The sequence below is a fragment of the Lampetra fluviatilis genome, chromosome 38 (assembly GCF_964198595.1).
Source record: "Lampetra fluviatilis chromosome 38, kcLamFluv1.1, whole genome shotgun sequence".
NCBI classification, from domain to species: domain Eukaryota; kingdom Metazoa; phylum Chordata; class Hyperoartia; order Petromyzontiformes; family Petromyzontidae; genus Lampetra; species Lampetra fluviatilis.
In genome coordinates this window covers 2559510-2576853 of record NC_136312.1, presented here as the reverse complement: position 1 = coordinate 2576853, position 17344 = coordinate 2559510, and the positions used below count along the sequence as shown (strand labels likewise).

The 17344-nt window shown below is 45.4% G+C and overlaps 1 protein-coding gene across 7 annotated transcripts in view; it reads right to left on the bottom strand.

Annotated features, from left to right (window-relative positions):
• The window catches only part of LOC144945546 (contactin-2-like), a 355729-nt gene that overhangs the window by 170716 nt on the left and 167669 nt on the right, over positions 1 to 17344 (bottom strand). The window lies entirely within an intron of this gene.

Below are 17344 nucleotides of genomic sequence, written 5' to 3'. Positions count from 1 at the left end.
ACTCACAGTAAGAATGTTGGAATTCAAATGCCAGTCCAAAGTCAATTCACCCCATCATCTGCCAAGATCAATCACATAAGTACCACATTGCATGGAGTCGACAATGAGATATTTGGCGTTTCCATTGCCGGCTTGAGAACACCGAGAAAGATGGACCAAGCCCCATGCTCCTTTTAGCAGGGAGGCTTTGACTTGACCATATCGCTCAGGAAAGTCAGCGCTACGCAGGCAATGGGTTGGTGGATCACACAGGATTATGACTCTCAAAGCCAATCGGGGGTCAAAATATATGCTTCAAATGAAGGCTTTCATTGTCCCCCCTTCATGACTTACAATGCTGATGTGCAATCCAATACCGAACACGCACCACGGGGCAACGATTAATGGTCTGTCTTACAGGGTTCCAGTTTTTTAATTGTGGATTCTAAAAAACACAATTACGAAAAATTCGGTTGAAGAGATTTTTTTTTTGACGCCATAACTTGCACTGCTCGTGCATTTGTGTGGGATCCACGGATGGGTGGAGGGTGGGGGGCAGGCGTGATGACGTCGCCCAATGCACGTTCCCGGCTTAACGGTGTGGGATACTGGTGACGTCTGTACGCAGATGTGCGCGGTGACGTCACCACTTCGCGTTGGTTTGCCCGTCCGCCAGCCAGCCAGGAAAACTTGTTTCTAATGTATAATGGTGAGAGAGTTTTTGTGATGGAGTCTCTCAGATAATAACGGATATTTGTACCCCAGTTTTACGTTTTGCATTTACAAAGATAAAACTGTTCCTTGAAACTCGAATGAACAAAAAGTGTGTCTTGTAAACTGTTAAACGATGTTATCAACAGCATACACTTTTATTTGCCGAGCAGAATAAAGTTGAACGTCCATTAGCACCACATTCCCCACCGCACACTCTTTACTGCTTAGAGCGATGTAGCATTTAATGTGCTGTAGCATTAAATATTCAAAAAAATCCGAAGTGTCTCATTGCTCAAACACGCGTATAATGGTCCTCATTTCCATTGGTGGCACGAATCCAATGAAGGAAATTCCATATTCATATTGGAAGAGACTACTATGTATTATAATGCACATGGATTATACAATATACGCAGGCTAATGACACAATTAAAACTGTGAAGAGAAGTAAGCGGCTTGGACGGGGCACATCTTAGAAGGGACGATGGCCGATGGTCAACAATTATGATGGAGTGGCAGCCAATAAATTGAAAGTATCGAGGGGTATCCACCAAGGGGAGATGGAGCGATGACATCAGCTCGTGTTCAGGTGATGGATGGATTATATCAAAGAGATGCTGGCAGATTGGAATGGCCTTCATCCAACACTAGATTTGCAAAGTCCTGTCCTGTCTATTTATTTCGGCAAGACGCAAGTGAACCGCGCCACATTCATGTGGAATTTCACCACAGGCCCAAGGCGACCCAACAGAAATCACCACCGGTCCCTTTGCTTATTTGAGCAGAGATGCACACTCACTTTGAATTCGGTTTCAGGTGCAATTAGCAATTATATGCAAAGATGCGGTAATGTAAGGGGATGGAAATTATGGCGGACAGAGGTGGAGATGGTGATCATGGAAATTGAATTTGCAGCAGCAAATATGCAGTATCAATAATAATAACAACGATCTACTATATATGGAAACCCCGATGCCCTCTCGCCTAGTTAAATGAAGGCAAGTAAAATCAACGTATGTATATCACACTGCGGGTTTGAAGACAAAGATTCAGTTCTGTAACTGCTTGCTCACCCCACTGCCAGAAGAACGTCTCCCACTGGATGGGCTGATTGGAGCCAAGAGGAGATGGAGTCATGAAACCGGCTCTAAAGAGCCCCCTCGAAAGAGCATTTGTACTACTCGTTAACGCTGGCCAGACATCTGAGAAAAGCTGAGAGTAACCCACACGTCAAGGCCGTAGCCATGGAGTCAACACATTTGAAAACTCATTTCCTGCCTAAAATGTTTAAAAATTCACTAACACATGGGATGGACTTTTTTTTATAATAATTACTAATAGTGTATTGTATTATATTGCTCTGTCTTTTCTTTTTTAACCTTTTCTTGTTTCATTGTATGTAATGGCGGAGATTAGGGATTCATAAAGTACAACCATAACCACAATCATGTAAACAGAAATCTATGCATTGTTATATGAAGACAAGTCCAAATATTGTGGCCAGGGTTTAGCAAATTGTTGTTTTTATTTACATAGCATCGCAAATATGATTTTTTCAAATGTGTCCCCCCCCAATATATATTATAATAACGGCCTTGCCACACGTTACCCCATCACACATGACCTGCCAATAGACCGGCTGTGGCGTGCTCGTTTATACTCGCGGGTAGACAGAGGCGGTGGAGATTTAAGAAACGTGTCCATTGCTTAAACTACCACACCACAATATTGAGTTTAACCGATGACCTCTGGATTTCAAGTCCAGGATGCAAACCATTAAACCGAAGCAGAACAGAGGGCGGTGAAATCAAGAGGCGGGCAGCTGCATGCAATTCACCTCACAGACAGAGTGCACAAAGCCTTGGCTGAGTTTTCAAGAATATTTTACATCGGTCGTCGCATCTGTTCCACCCATTGCAGTTACTCAAAGCGGACGATGGTTTGCGATGGGACGCGGTGTGGGTGTCCGCGCACCTTCTACTCCCAGCTCTCCTGGCCGCCACAAGCGGAGTGGGCTTAAATGTCCCTCGAATGAGCGAGTGGCAGAGCCTGCGGTGGCGACATCGCTGCGTGCGGGGCATGTGTGAGTGCGCTCTTCATCCAAGAGACGGCCGTAAGACGGAGTGCAACACAAGCACGTTACTTCTTCATGTGTCACTTTCTGATGGGAATGATCAATCACGAATATACTGTACTCCTCAAAACATCATTACTGGGCATGTGTGCTCTTTCAGTATTTTTCTCTCCGTTTTGCGCAATATTGCTTCTTGTTTAGACGCCTCCATGAGGAAAACAAGCTGGTAAGACAGTCCATTTCGTGAAGATCGATTTTTGTCTCGTGACGATATATAGCCGACAGTGCATTAGATTTTAATGCATTGCAAAACAAATTCAACGTGAAGTGGTGATACTCAGACTGCACTCCTCTTGATGGAAATGCTCGTGAACATCAGACATCCAAGCATTAGACAAGTAACACCACTGCCAGTCTGTCATCTCCTTATCACGCTAATATCGCTACTACCATGGTTGTCGTTTCCTTGAACTTCACTCAGACTGACTGTCTCAACTAGTCCATACTCTTTTCGATTTAAAGCTTTCGTGACTGCAGGGATTCATCTGAGGACGGCTGCTTGCGTTGTGGCCGAAACGTCGTGAGAATTATTTTATGTTTTATTTTTATTATTTTATTACTTCCCTTCTAGTTCATACTCTATTCACTCACCACACTGTAGCTCACAACCACACATTCACTCACTGACCCACCCCCCCACCCATTCACTCACCATGCTGCAGGTCACCTCACTTATCTTACTGCTTCTTCCCTCGCACCGCTCCACTTTGAAATCCCCTCTCACCGTCTCGAATAACTTTCCCCAACTCGAGAAATGCGCGAACTAATATGTTTGCAAAATTGTAAGTGCTGTGTTTGTTTGCTTGCTGCTCGGCCTTTGGGGCCTTTGAGTCTGTGCTCAGCAACTGTTTTGAAAAAAAGGATTAGGGATAAGAATGTTCATCTTCTTGGTTCTTTCGGTAAGTCACGTAGAAGGGAAATAATGAAATAATAAAAATAAAACATAATAAAATAATTCTCACGACGTTTCGGCCACAACGCAAGCAGTCGTCCTCAGGTGTTAGTTGTGAAATGCGTAGGAGGTGGGCGGGGGGTTGTGAAATGCGTAGAAGGTGGGAGGGGGGTTTTCAAAGTCATATTATGCCCGTGCATTATGCAGTAGGGAATAGGGGTAGCATCAATGCTACCCCTATTCCCTCCCTTTGATGCTGCTAATCCTGCATACTGCGTAATGCACGGGCATAATATGAGCGGGGGGTGTGAAATGCGTAGGAGGTGGGCGGGAGGTTTTCAAAGTCATATTATGCCCGTGCATGATGCAGTAGGGAATAGGGGTAGCATTAATGCTACCCCTATTCCCTCCCTTTGATGCTGCTAATCCTGCATACTGCATAATGCACGGGCATAATATGACTTTGAAAACCCCCCGCCCACCTCCAACGCATTTCACAAGTAGTACTAATCCCATATCTGCATTTCCCAAAAATATGCTAAATTCCTCTTGATATGCAAATTCTTTTGTCAAGGCGCTCTTCCCCCTCCAACCCAGCTTAAATATACGCTCCAAGCATGGGGTGTTTCATTCAGACGCTGTCTTCCCGACAGACCTGTTCTTCACCTGAGGACGGCTGCTTGCGTTGTGGCCGAAACGTCGTGAGAATTATTTTATTATGTTTTATTTTTATTATTTTATTATTTCCCTTCTACGTGACTTACCGAAAGAACCAAGAAGAAGAATGTTCACTTTTAGGATGGGAGAGTCCCTACATTTTACCCCACTGCCACCAGCCTGCCAATCAACCTAACTGTGGAGTTATCCACTCAGTCTGCTGGGTGGACAAAGGCGTTGGGGGAAGGATACAAGAAAGTTGCCCAAGGGCAAATGACGATAATAAGAGTGTAATGATGCATTGATTCATCTGTTAATATCGATTCTTTCTAAACTCACAATACATCCATTGAATCGCATTTGTAAGAATCAATGCTTTTAGAATCAATGATCTTTGTCAGAGTTGATGATGAGTGTTTGTTGTTGCGGGTTCACGCGGCCCATGCAGCCACTGCATGGCCGCTACGTTCAACACAAATCAAATCGCAACAGTCCAGCGAGTCTGAGAGGGACATGGGGAGGTGAATGGAAATACCCCGAATCGTTAAAGCAACATGGCGGCAGGGTGGCAGTGCAAACTCATGCCTCGCAGCAAACAAGGCCCTGGGTTTCATTACCGTCTTTGGAAACTTTCTGCGTGGAGTTTGTTCTCCCTCTGTACTGCGTAGGATTCCTCCAGGTTCCCAGGCCTCCTCCCGTAGCTAACCACTTGGACACGTATCTCTCCATTTACGAATGAGGAGGGGGTTTTCAAAAATCACGCGTAAAACAAAATTTAGTCAATCGGAGCGGCTTTTCCCATTAATTTAATACTCTAAATTCCAAGTCTACTCCTAACCTAAGAATATACAACTATATCACTTTTTCTTGGTTCTTTCGGTAAAGTCACGTAGAAGGGAAATAATAAAATAATAAACATAAAACATATTAAAATAATAATAATAATAATAATAAATATTATTTTATTATGTTTTATTTTTATTATGTTATTATTTCCCTTCTACGTGACTTTACCGAAAGAACAAAGAAGATGAATCCCTGCCGTCACGAAAGCTTTAAATCGAAATATATCACTTTTCACAATAGAAAAAAAGAACATAAAAAAAGGATTTAATAATTTGAAACAAAAATAATAAACTTCTTGAGGGAACGTGCCAGAGACCTGCTTGCATGTTGGAATGAGTGGAGAGGCGACGTGGCGGTGTTACTGCGGCACTGCGGGGACACCGTGATTCTGTCGCGGATGGACGACGCAGCCTCCTTGTTTGATGATCTCATGGTGCGTGCCGTAGTGAAATTTCGTTCACGCAGAAATTTCATTTCATTAATCGAAAAGAAGGCCCACTGCTGAAAAATGTACTGCAAATGATTCAACAGCAACATTGCCCATACTGAGAACGTTTGGCAGGACTCGACTGAAAAAGCGCAGAGATTCAGTGAGGCTTTCCTGGGTAAACAACCACAATAATAATACATTAAATATGAAGGTAACGTTGGGTCAGTATAAGCCAACGAAATAGTTGCGCGACTCATTTATTGAATCAGAATTATCTAATTGAAAATCCAATCTCATACCGTCTCTTCAGAGTCACATAATTGAAGATGCCTATTTGCAGGATAAATCAATTAGTTCTGTGAAGTATTGACCCAGGCTTAAGAAGGACGGCAGATCACAACAATATTGTATGACAACATCACTTAACTGAAATCGTGTTTACTTCCAGATAATACTGTTGTGTGTATACATTAAATTACTCCTATTGATATGCCGTGCAAGAATACAAGGGTGGGAGTTGTGGTTCCGCGGCGAGCACAGGTCGCCATACACAGAGCTTTAATCCCCGCTAACATCAGTGCCGAATTACAGTCGAACTGGTCTTTATCCCTCCCCTCTTCACAAGCCCGCAATGACCAGAATAGTGAAGTATGGCTAAACTACCCCCATCATTTACATGGCGTGAGGAAGCATTTATCCAGTATCCAGCCGTGCACTGACTTACATTAATAAATAAGTTATCATAAATTACACAGCCAATGTGCACTTAAATCAACATGCAAGATTGTTGCATCCTTAATTTAAGCACAAACTAATAAGGCGATTCATTAAAAGTGAGAATGCTTTGGACTATGTTTTGACGTTACTCGACATGAATATAAATTGGATTTTATTCCAATGTGTTGTAAGCTTATTTAAGCAAAAAAAATGTATTTGTACTTCAATGGCATAAAGTGTGACTGGCATCTGGACACCGCAGCCCCTCCGTGAAGAAGATCCACAGCTGCCCTGCTCACGAGGGTGGATGGTAAAGGTGCAGGGCTACAATTCCTTCCTCGTGCTCCTGCTGGCGAAAGGGCCACCACTATGGGAGCTCGATAGAACCCCCGAAAGGGTAATTGGCCGATTCTTCTACATTAGCCAGACGTCTTGGGAAAAGTGGGAGTACCTAGAATTCACCCCACCACACGTGGCAGCAATCTTTTGATCTTTCTACAGATAGTTTGTGATTTTACTCGCAAGATTCTCTGCTCTTGTTTTCAGCACTGTTGTTTAAATCGGTTATTAAACCGATTAATACCTTTTTATTAAACGGTGTAGTGTGAGCCAGAAATATTCCAACTCTACCACAGAAGTGTTCCCCAATTGTGAATCACCAGAGTCAAGGTTTCGTCATGTAAGCAGACAGATGTCTAGAAACAGTCGATACATTCCCATGCATGCATTGTTTTCTATTCAATTCAGTTGAATTAATTTCAATGAAAAGTCTGACAAAACAACAATACGCATTCATCATCAAACCGACCGCACTTAAATACAATTTATATGCAGGACGGTATTCTAAAACAGACACAATTTGTAAATACTGTAATTATCTGTAATGGCAATTGGCTTCCAGACGATTTATTCACAATCGCCTACATGCTCAAATGGGCAGTGGGGTAACAGTTGTTGGCAGAAATATGTTTCCATCATTCCGATAGCAGGGATGAGTCCAGTATTTACTTTTCCCTCAGAGAGATGGAGGTGCAGAGCCCATCTTCGAACGGGATTTGAACCGGTAACCTACCGATTGTGAGGCACACGCCACGACCACTGCACCGGCTGTCAGATGGCGCAGTGCATAATGCAGGAGACAAGTTTAAGCCCGTGTGTACATAGCCTGATTCTGCATGAAACAGCTTAGCTGCCAGTGAAGTGCTAAGATCAGGTCTGTCTGATAGATTTTATGTAAATTCTCTGGCACTCGATCCATCATCCTGTTTAGGTCGCGTGCCCCGTGCTGGCGATGTCTATGCCGCACGTATGGAAAATAACCGACTGTCGATTTTTGACAAAGGTATTCTCGAGTAAATGTGACTATGAAGAAGTAGCTGACTGTCCAGTCATTGTTATAATTTCATGGAGCGAGTGGGGCACTCATTTAATCCTGCGATAAGACGATGCGATGCGGGTGTGAGCACGTGTGTGTTGAGAAAAAAAAACGTTAAATCGCTTCCCACTGATGAGAGGCCAGGACACCTTCTTACGCCATTGGTGCAAATTCCTCAAGTGGGGGGAGGACACCCAGAAGACACTCACTGTTGTCTACCCACAAAGTAATATTCAACCAATATACACCTCGTTAGGGATGAAGGGTTAAGTCGATCCACGACCAGGATTTGAACTAATGCTCTCCCCACTGCGCTGCTTGGTCAGGAATAACCACCATCTCTTTCTGCTCTTCCGTCAGTCATCACATTGCGGCCGATTAGGGGGGCAGACCCAACTTCTCCCACTCATTTCTTTCTGTGCTCACGGTGATCCCTTCCTGCAGACGGGCAGCGTGGTGGCGCCGTGGTCACGCTCGTGCCTCACGGCAACACACAAGTGCCGGGGTTCGATTCTTGACTCGGGCACCTTTTGGTATGGAGTTTGTATGTTCTCCACCCTGCTCCGCATGGTATGCCTCTGGGTTCTCTAGTTTTCTCCCATAGCTAAAACCATACACAATGTATCTGGTATTGGCCAAACATCCCAATGCCAAAAAATGTAATACAAAGTGCTAAATTGGGATCCCACATAACAACATCGACTCCAACTGCAAAAACTTGGCAGGATCCTGAATTAAAATGTCATAACTATAATAAAACTACGTGTTGATATTGCAAGTTTCTCCAATATGCCATCAATTCACCTCTTGCGTATACAGCCTCCAGGTCTTACTCTTTCCACATGGCAGCGCCAAGCCAATGATGGTAATTTGTTGAAAATTATACCGACTCATTTGTCACTTTACCTCTCAATAAATCGATACGTAACGCCATTTGACATAATCAGTGCACAAAGATGGGCCTCAATCCATGCTTCCCACGGAGCAGGAGACAATGGTTCTATCTCGTCTTCAAAACCTCTCACCACCTCAGTTATGCAATGCCTTCAGTCAGTGGATGAACGAGCCTTGCTCCTCACTGCTCTCAATGTTTCCACGGACGCCCAGACTGCCCAACTGGGGCTATACACTTTTAAATCTAGATTGAAAACGAATTTCTCTAGAACTGTTTTTTGTATTTAGTTTGCTGTCCTTCCCCCGCACCTCTGATTAGCATGGTTGGCTACGTACGGTACATAAGAAGTCGAACATACATACATTCATACGGTTGGACACTTAAAGGACACTCAACTCACAATTAGAAGGTTGTGAGTTCAAATCCTAGCCTGGGATCAACTCAACCCACCTTCCCAATCTATTAAAAAGTACCATTTTGTTAGGAAGCCACAAATGATTAATTATCCGATGAAACAACTTGCGCCTAACATGGGAATGTGGACTTCCCATCACTGGCTCAGACCTGGCAAGGCAGATGAGCAGTGCTCCAATGCTCTTTTCGTCGTAACGCCCAGAACAGATATTTCACTCGTCGGTGCCATCAGAGGTGGCGTAACTTTCGTGGTTCCAATTTCTCTTTCTAGAGAATGAGTTGCTTATCGAGTAATTACTCTAATTAGCCGTACAAATACATTGTTACTTTTAACTTCTACCTTAGGTGGTAACTATATCTGTCCTAGCAAATGGACTATTTGACTTTTCGTTCAAATGCATAACTCACTAGACATCTGTATGCCATTGCCTGTGGTTAATCTTGCATTGAGATTATGTGTCCCCATATTTACATACCAGCTGTTCATACCGTGTGTGTCCTTGCCAACAAGCATCTATCCAATTAATTATACTGTGATCTGTGTTAAACGCTCCATCATTTAACTTCCTCCCATTAAATTGTTTTGCATTCTCCCTATGTTATCCATTGTCTTTATAGAGCATACATTAAAAACCAGCTGTAATTATGTTTTGTGTTGTGTTGTTAAGCCTAGCTCGACCTCCTGATGCCGAGGGGTCCGTTTGAGACAACACTGAGCCAGCCAGCAGGGCACAAATGAAGTACAGCGGCTTCTGAAGCGGACAGAGTTTGACGGCTCAGCCACATTAATGATCGCACAAAACAAATCATTCAGAATTACATTTGTGTTAAGAGGCAGCTGGGTGCTTAAGAAAGCTATAACCAAATGAAAGCAACGAGCTCACTCCATTGAAACCTTTGGATCCAATCCAGATTTCAGGAACCGTGGTTAAAACCGGTTCTCCGGTGTCGTGAGTTGATGGTCTCTGCCCGATCACCAATAAGTACACCATTTGATTTCCCCTACATTCAACTTATTTGCAGCTATGTAGATTACAACATTTTCAGTTTGTATTGCCATGCATATCTCTGTCGCAGGGTAAGTAATAGGGGCAGCATCACCATTCTGGAAGAGAGGCAATTAGAAGGGATCTCAGAAATATGTCTATTTTGACAACATTATTGAAAAGGTTGTCATGTTGTGACTCGATACCAATCAGCAAAATACTGTAGAATTCTGTATTTGAAAACATATCGGCAAAAAACTGTTTTGAATTATATTCAACTGAGTAAAGTTGTTTGCTCCAGCAGTGTACTGAGAAATGGCTGAACGTGCTCACTTCTCAGGAATTTACTGTCTGCTCAATTCACTGTCAAAAGATTGAACATTAGATTCCTGGACACAGACAGCTGTGAGTATGAATGGCACCATCTTGGAACAACGTGAGTACGATGGAGCGCCAGTGGTGTTGGTGTGATGGTTTGCAGCGCACCGGACTTGCGCAGTCCAGAGGTCACCGGTTCGATCTTCCAGTACGGCAGTTGGAACAAGGGAACAAGATGGCGGGCATGGAGGTGTAGATCACCATACCCTCAATCGCAGCTATCTAGAGCTCCCTCGAGTGAAGGCTCATCCGCTAACAGGAGTGTGGGCAAGCAATTGCACGGCTGTACCTGGGTATGAAAACACTTCATCCTTTGACAATGAAATCTATTTTTTGATCAGGTGACAAGGATACAAAGATGCATACTTTAAGGATCTATGTGTGAATTATCTCAGGGTCCCTCAGTCATTTTCTCAACAAAATATGCATCTCAGCCGTTGGGCGTTCTGAAATTGAATCTACATCACTTCAGTTCTATGACGTGACCACCATAAACACCCCTGATCTCCTTAGATCTCAAAAGCTAAGCAGAGCTGTGCCTGATTATTTCTTCACATTGAAACCATCAGAACTTGCCAGGCATTCTAAAAGTGGGGCTGTGATGGGGCCAGGAGAGATGTCCGTGTGGAGTGACACCCTCTCGTTTATGGGGGTCTTTTTCTGTTTCCTGCTACACACCAAACACTGATTCATGGAATTGTCCAAATGTCTCCATGCAGGACCATCCTAAAAAAAGTGTAATGAGACTCAGAGAGGCTTTTGTGAGCCACTGCCATAATTTATTGCCATAGTTATGTGTGACAAGTAATGGTACTATAACCAAATGGCAGTATATTTAACAAGGCTTGTGGTTTGTTGAAATAATGAGGGCAGTTGCTGATTTTTGCATGTCTACCTAACCGCCCCCTCGTCTACACACAATTATAGCAGACACAACATAACTCTGCTTCAAAGACGACCCAACCCAGAAAGCAACTAGGTTCTGTTTGACTTCATTTTCTAAACAATATTGATTTTTTGAAAAGCTGCAGTCAAAATCTGCTTCTGTAACGAAATTGCCAATTCACCTCTCAAATCCCAGGTCTGGCTCCAAATCGCTGGTGCTGCCATTACGGATTTCCAATTCCCCGTCCTATGCTGGGCTTCACAGTCATAACAAAGGCTGTGGTTTTGTCACAGAGATCACAGTGGCCATTAAAATTATGAATTTGAATAAAGTCCAAGGAAATCTGGAAATTGCTGTAAAACACAGATCAGGCGCCTTCTTGATTTCCATTTAAAAAATACCGTACGACATGAAACTGAATCCAGTGCCGTGCTAGCAGAGGGGAGTGCAGAGGAGGGGAAGGGAGGGCAGGGGAGGGGGTGAGGGGAGGGGGTGAGGGGAGGGGTGAGTGAGTGAGGGGCATAGGGCTGCCCCTAGGTAAACTAGGCACTCCATATTTAAATAATTTTGAATTATTCTGTTTGAATCAATCTATGAATTGATTAAAGATCCCAAAAAGTAATAACATGCCTTAAATTATACACTCGGTTTAAGTTTATCTTTAACTTATAACAGAAATAAGTATTTATAATAAATAGTTAATATTTACGTGGACCACTATTTCATCTTATTCTATGACGATTCCTTGTTTTTTGTTGAGGCTATTGGTCAGTGTTGAGGTTATGGGTCAGTGTTGAGGCTGTGGGTCAGTGTGGAGGTTGTGGTTCAGTGTGGAGGCTGGGGTCAGTGTGGAGGCTGTGGGTCAGTGTTGAGGCTGTGGGTCAGTGTGGAGGCTGTGGGTCAGTGTTGAGACTGTGGGTCAGTGTTTAGACTGTGGGTCAGTGTTGAGACTGGGGGTCAGTGTTGAGTCTGTGGGTCAGTGTTGAGGCTGTGGGTCAGTGTTGAGACTGGGGGTCAGTGTTGAGTCTGTTGGTCAGTGTTGAGGCTGTGGGTCAGTGTTGAGACTGGGGGTCAGTGTTTAGGCTGTGGGTCAGTGTGGAGACTGTGGGTCAGTGTTGAGACTGGGGGTCAGTGTTGAGACTGTGGGTCAGTGTTGAGGCTGGGGGTCAGTGTTGAGGCTGGGGGTCAGTGTGGAGGCTGTGGGTCAGTGTTGAGGCTGTGGGTCAGTGTTGAGGCTGGGGGTCAGTGTTGAGACTGTGGGTCAGTGTTGAGGCTGGGGGTCAGTGTTGAGGCTGGGGGTCAGTGTTGAGGCTGTGAGTCAGTGTTGAGACTGTGGGTCAGTGTGGAGGCTGTGGGTCAGTGTTGAGACTGTGGGTCAGTGTGGAGGATGTGGGTCAGTGTTGAGGCTGTGAGTCAGTGTTTAGGCTGTGGGTCAGTGTGGAGACTGTGGGTCAGTGTTGAGACTGTGGGTCAGTGTGGAGACTGTGGGTCAGTGTTGAGGCTGTGGGTCAGTGTGGAGGATGTGGGTCAGTGTTTAGGTTGTGGGTCAGTGTGGAGACTGTGGGTCAGTGTTGAGGCTGTGAGTCAGTGTTTAGGCTGGGGGTCAGTGTTGAGACTGTGGGTCAGTGTTGAGACTGTGGGTCAGTGTTGAGGCTGTGAGTCAGTGTTTAGGCTGTGGGTCAGTGTGGAGACTGTGGGTCAGTGTTGAGACTGGGGGTCAGTGTTGAGACTGTGGGTCAGTGTTGAGACTGTGGGTCAGTGTTGAGGCTGTGGGCCAGTGTTGAGGCTGTGGGTCAGTGTTGAGACTGTGGGTCAGTGTTGAGGCTGGGGGTCAGTGTTGAGACTGTGGGTCAGTGTTGAGACTGTGGGTCAGTGTTGAGGCTGTGGGTCAGTGTTGAGGCTGTGGGTCAGTGTTGAGGCTGTGGGTCAGTGTTGAGGCTGTGGGTCAGTGTTGAGGCTGGGGGTCAGTGTTGAGACTGTGGGTCAGTGTTGAGGCTGTGGGTCAGTGTGGAGGATGTGGGTCAGTGTTGAGACTGTGGGAAAGTGTTGAGACTGTGGGTCAGTGTTGAGGCTGTGGGTCAGTGTTGAGACTGTGGGTCAGTGTTGAGACTGTGGGTCAGTGTTGAGGCTGTGTGTCAGTGTTGAGGCTGTGGGTCAGTGTTGAGGCTGTGGGTGAGTGTTGAGGCTGTGGGTGAGTGTTGAAACTGTGGGTCAGTGTTGAGGCTGTGGGTCAGTGTTGAGACTGTGGGTCAGTGTTGAAACTGTGGGTCAGTGTTGAGGCTGTGTGTCAGTGTTGAGGCTGTGGGTCAGCGTTGAGGCTGTGGGTGAGTGTTGAGGCTGTGGGTGAGTGTTGAGACTGTGGGTCAGTGTTGAGGCTGTGGGTCAGTGTGGAGGATGTGGGTCAGTGTTGAGGCTGTGGGTGAGTGTTGAAACTATGGGTCAGTGTTGAGACTGGGGGTCAGTGTTGAGGCTCGGGGTCAGTGTGGAGGATGTGGGTCAGTGTTGAGGCTATGGGTCAGTGTTGAGGCTGGGGGTCAGTGTTGAGACTGTGGGTCAGTGTGGAGGTTGTGGGTCAGTGTTGAAACTGTGGGGCAGTGTTGAGGCTGGGGGTCAGTGTTGAGGCTGTGAGTCAGTGTTGAGGCTATGGGTCAGTGTTGAGGCTGGGGGTCAGTGTTGAGGCTGGGGGTCAGTGTTGAGGATGGGGGTCAGTGTTGAGGCTGGGGGTCAGTGTGGAGGATGTGGGTCAGTGTTGAGGCTGGGGGTCAGTGTTGAGGATGTGGGTCAGTGTTGAGGCTGGGGGTCAGTGTTGAGACTGCGGGTCAGTGTTGAGGCTGTGGGTCAGTGTTGAGGCTTGGGGTCAGTGTTGAGGCTGTGGATCAGTGTGGAGGATGTGGGCCAATGTTGAGACTGTGAGTCAGTGTTGAGGCTGTGGGTCAGTGTGGAGGATGTGGGCCAATGTTGAGGCTGTGGGTCAGTGTTGAGGCTGTGGGTCAGTGTTGAGGCTGGGGGTCAGTGTGGAGGTTGTGGGTCAGTGTTGAAACTGTGGGGCAGTGTTGAGGCTGGGGGTCAGTGTTGAGGCTGTGAGTCAGTGTTGAGGCTGGGGGTCAGTGTTGAGGCTGGGGGTCAGTGTTTAGGCTGTGGGTCAGTGTGGAGACTGTGAGTCAGTGTTGAGACTGGGGGTCAGTGTTGAGACTGTGGGTCAGTGTTGAGGCTGGGGGTCAGTGTTGAGGCTGGGGGTCAGTGTTGAGGCTGTGGGTCAGTGTTGAGACTGTGAGTCAGTGTTGAGACTGTGGGTCAGTGTTGAGACTGTGAGTCAGTGTTGAGACTGTGGGTCAGTGTGGAGGATGTGAGTCAATGTTGAGGCTGTGGGTCAGTGTTGAGGCTGTGGGTCAGTGTTGAGGCTGGGGGTCAGTGTTGAGGCTGGGGGTCAGTGTTGAGACTGTGGGTCAGTGTTGAGGCTGGGGGTCAGTGTTGAGGTGGTGGGTCAGTGTTGAGACTGTGGGTTAATGTGGAGGTTGTGGGTTCACGTGCAGGCTATACATTTGTGTTGAGGCTCAGAGTAACTGGTAAAGCTGTGGATTAGTGTTGAGGCTACACGGATGCTTCACTGTGCAGCTGTACAAAACAGTAATAGCATGCAAATGAGTCAGAACGTGATTTCCCTGATGTCCACTCAAACCTCCTGTATCTAATTCATACTGTCGTGGCTTCTTTCTCAGGGAAACGATGTTACTTATAAATGTCGATGAGCAATGGCCCACCAATGTATTTTGTAATTTTGTGCACAAACCCTCCACGACTAACCCCAAAGACCTAACTTTTGACCCATCTGGCAGTGTGCCCAGACATGGTCATTATGGGCCTCCTGAGAGAGCAAAGGAAGAGCCAAAAAGAGACGGAGAACCAGCCAAGGGGGATGCAATTTAAAACATCACAAGTCCTGCCTCAGAACTCCAACACAACCATTATGGTCCTCGAGAAAGATACAAGATGATCTTCATTCTCAGGTAAAGTTCTCACCAGTTTGCATGCATTAATGCTTCAATCCTCACCACTTCCCATGAATTTCTGCAGGGAATTCCAAACGCAGACTTCCTGCTGTAAATCGACTTCAAATACCAAATGGTGTCACTCACAATAGAAGTCGCCATTATGTTAAATTTTTACACCTCCAATGTAATTGTTGACATTTCCCCAAAACTAAAATTGACTGTACCTACAGTGAGGGAAAAAAGTATTTGATCCCCTGCTGATTTTGTACGTTTGCCCACTAACAAAGAAATGATCAGTGTATAATTTTAATGGTAGGTTTATTTGAACAGGGAGAGACAGAATAACAACAACAAATTCCAGAAAACGTATGTAAAAAATGTTATAAATTGATTTGCATTTTAATGAGGGAAATAAGTATTTGACCCCCTCTCAATCAAAACGATTTCTGGCTCCCAGGTGTCTTTTATACAGGTAACGAGCTGAGATTAAGAGCACACTCTTAAAGGGAGTTCTCCTAATCTCAGCTTGTTACCTGTATAAAAGACTCCTGTTCACAGAAACAATCAATCAATCAGATTCCAAACTCTCCACCATGGCCAAGACCAAAGAGCTCTCCAAGGATGTCAGGGACAAGATTGTAGACCTGCACAAGGCTGGAATGGGCTACAAGACCATCGCCAAGCAGCTTAGTGAGAAGGTGACAACAGTTGGTGCGATTATTTGCAAATGGAAGAAACACAAAAGAACCGTCAATCTCCCTCGGCCTGGGGCTCCATGCAAGATCTCACCTCGTGGAGTTGCAATGATCATGAGAACGGTGAGGAATCAGCCCAGAACTACACGGGAGGATCTTGTCAATGATCTCAAGGCAGCTGGGACCATAGTCACCAAGAAAACAGTTGGTAACACACTACGCCGTGAAGGACTGAAATCCTGCAGCGCCCGCAAGGTCCCCCTGCTCAAGAAAGCACATATACATGCCCGTCTGAAGTTTGCCAATGAACATCTGAATGATTCAGAGGACAACTGGGTGAAAGTGTTGTGGTCAGATGAGACCAAAATGAAGCTCTTTGGCATCAACTCAACTCGCCGTGTTTGGAGGAGGAGGAATGCTGCCTATGACCCCAAGAACACCATCCCCACCGTCAAACATGGAGGTGGAAACATTATGCTTTGGGGGTGTTTTTCTGCTAAGGGGACAGGACAACTTCACCGCATCAAAGGGACGATGGACGGGGCCATGTACCGTCAAATCTTGGGAGAGAACCTCCTTCCCTCAGCCAGGGCATTGAAAATGGGTTGTGGATGGGTATTCCAGCATGACAATGACCCAAAACACACGGCCAAGGCAACAAAAAAGTGGCTCAAGAAGAAGCACATTAAGGTCCTGGAGTGGCCTAGCCAGTCTCCAGACCTTAATCCCATCTGTGGAGGGAGCTAAAAGTTCGAGTTCCCAAACGTCAGCCTCGAAACCTTAATGACTTGGAGAAGTTCAGCAAAGAGGAGTGGGACAAAATCCCTCCTGAGATGTGTGCAAACCTGGTGGCCAACTACAAGAAACGTCTGACCTCTGTGATTGCCAACAAGGGTTTTGCCACCAAGTACTAAGTCATGTTTTGCAGAGGGGTCAAATACTTATTTCCCTCATTAAAATGCAAATCAATTTATAACATTTTTGACATGCGTTTTTCTGGATTTTTTGTTGTTATTCTGTCTCTCACTGTTCAAATAAACCTACCATTAAAATTATAGACTGATCATTTCTTTGTCAGTGGGCAAACGTACAAAATCAGCAGGGGATCAAATACTTTTTTCCCTCGCTGTATATAATTGGACACCCAGCACTTCCTTGCCGAAAGGATATGAATACCAGCCGGCTCTCACTGGACTATGCAATACACATTCAATACATTATTAATATCTTGTTCTCAATAATAATCTGTGCTGAGGTCTTTTGTCCAGCTTCTAAAAACATGAATTGGTCCATATTTCCCTTTATTCTCTACAATGGATGAAAGCCAGTGGGTGATACATTCCCTTATGCTGTA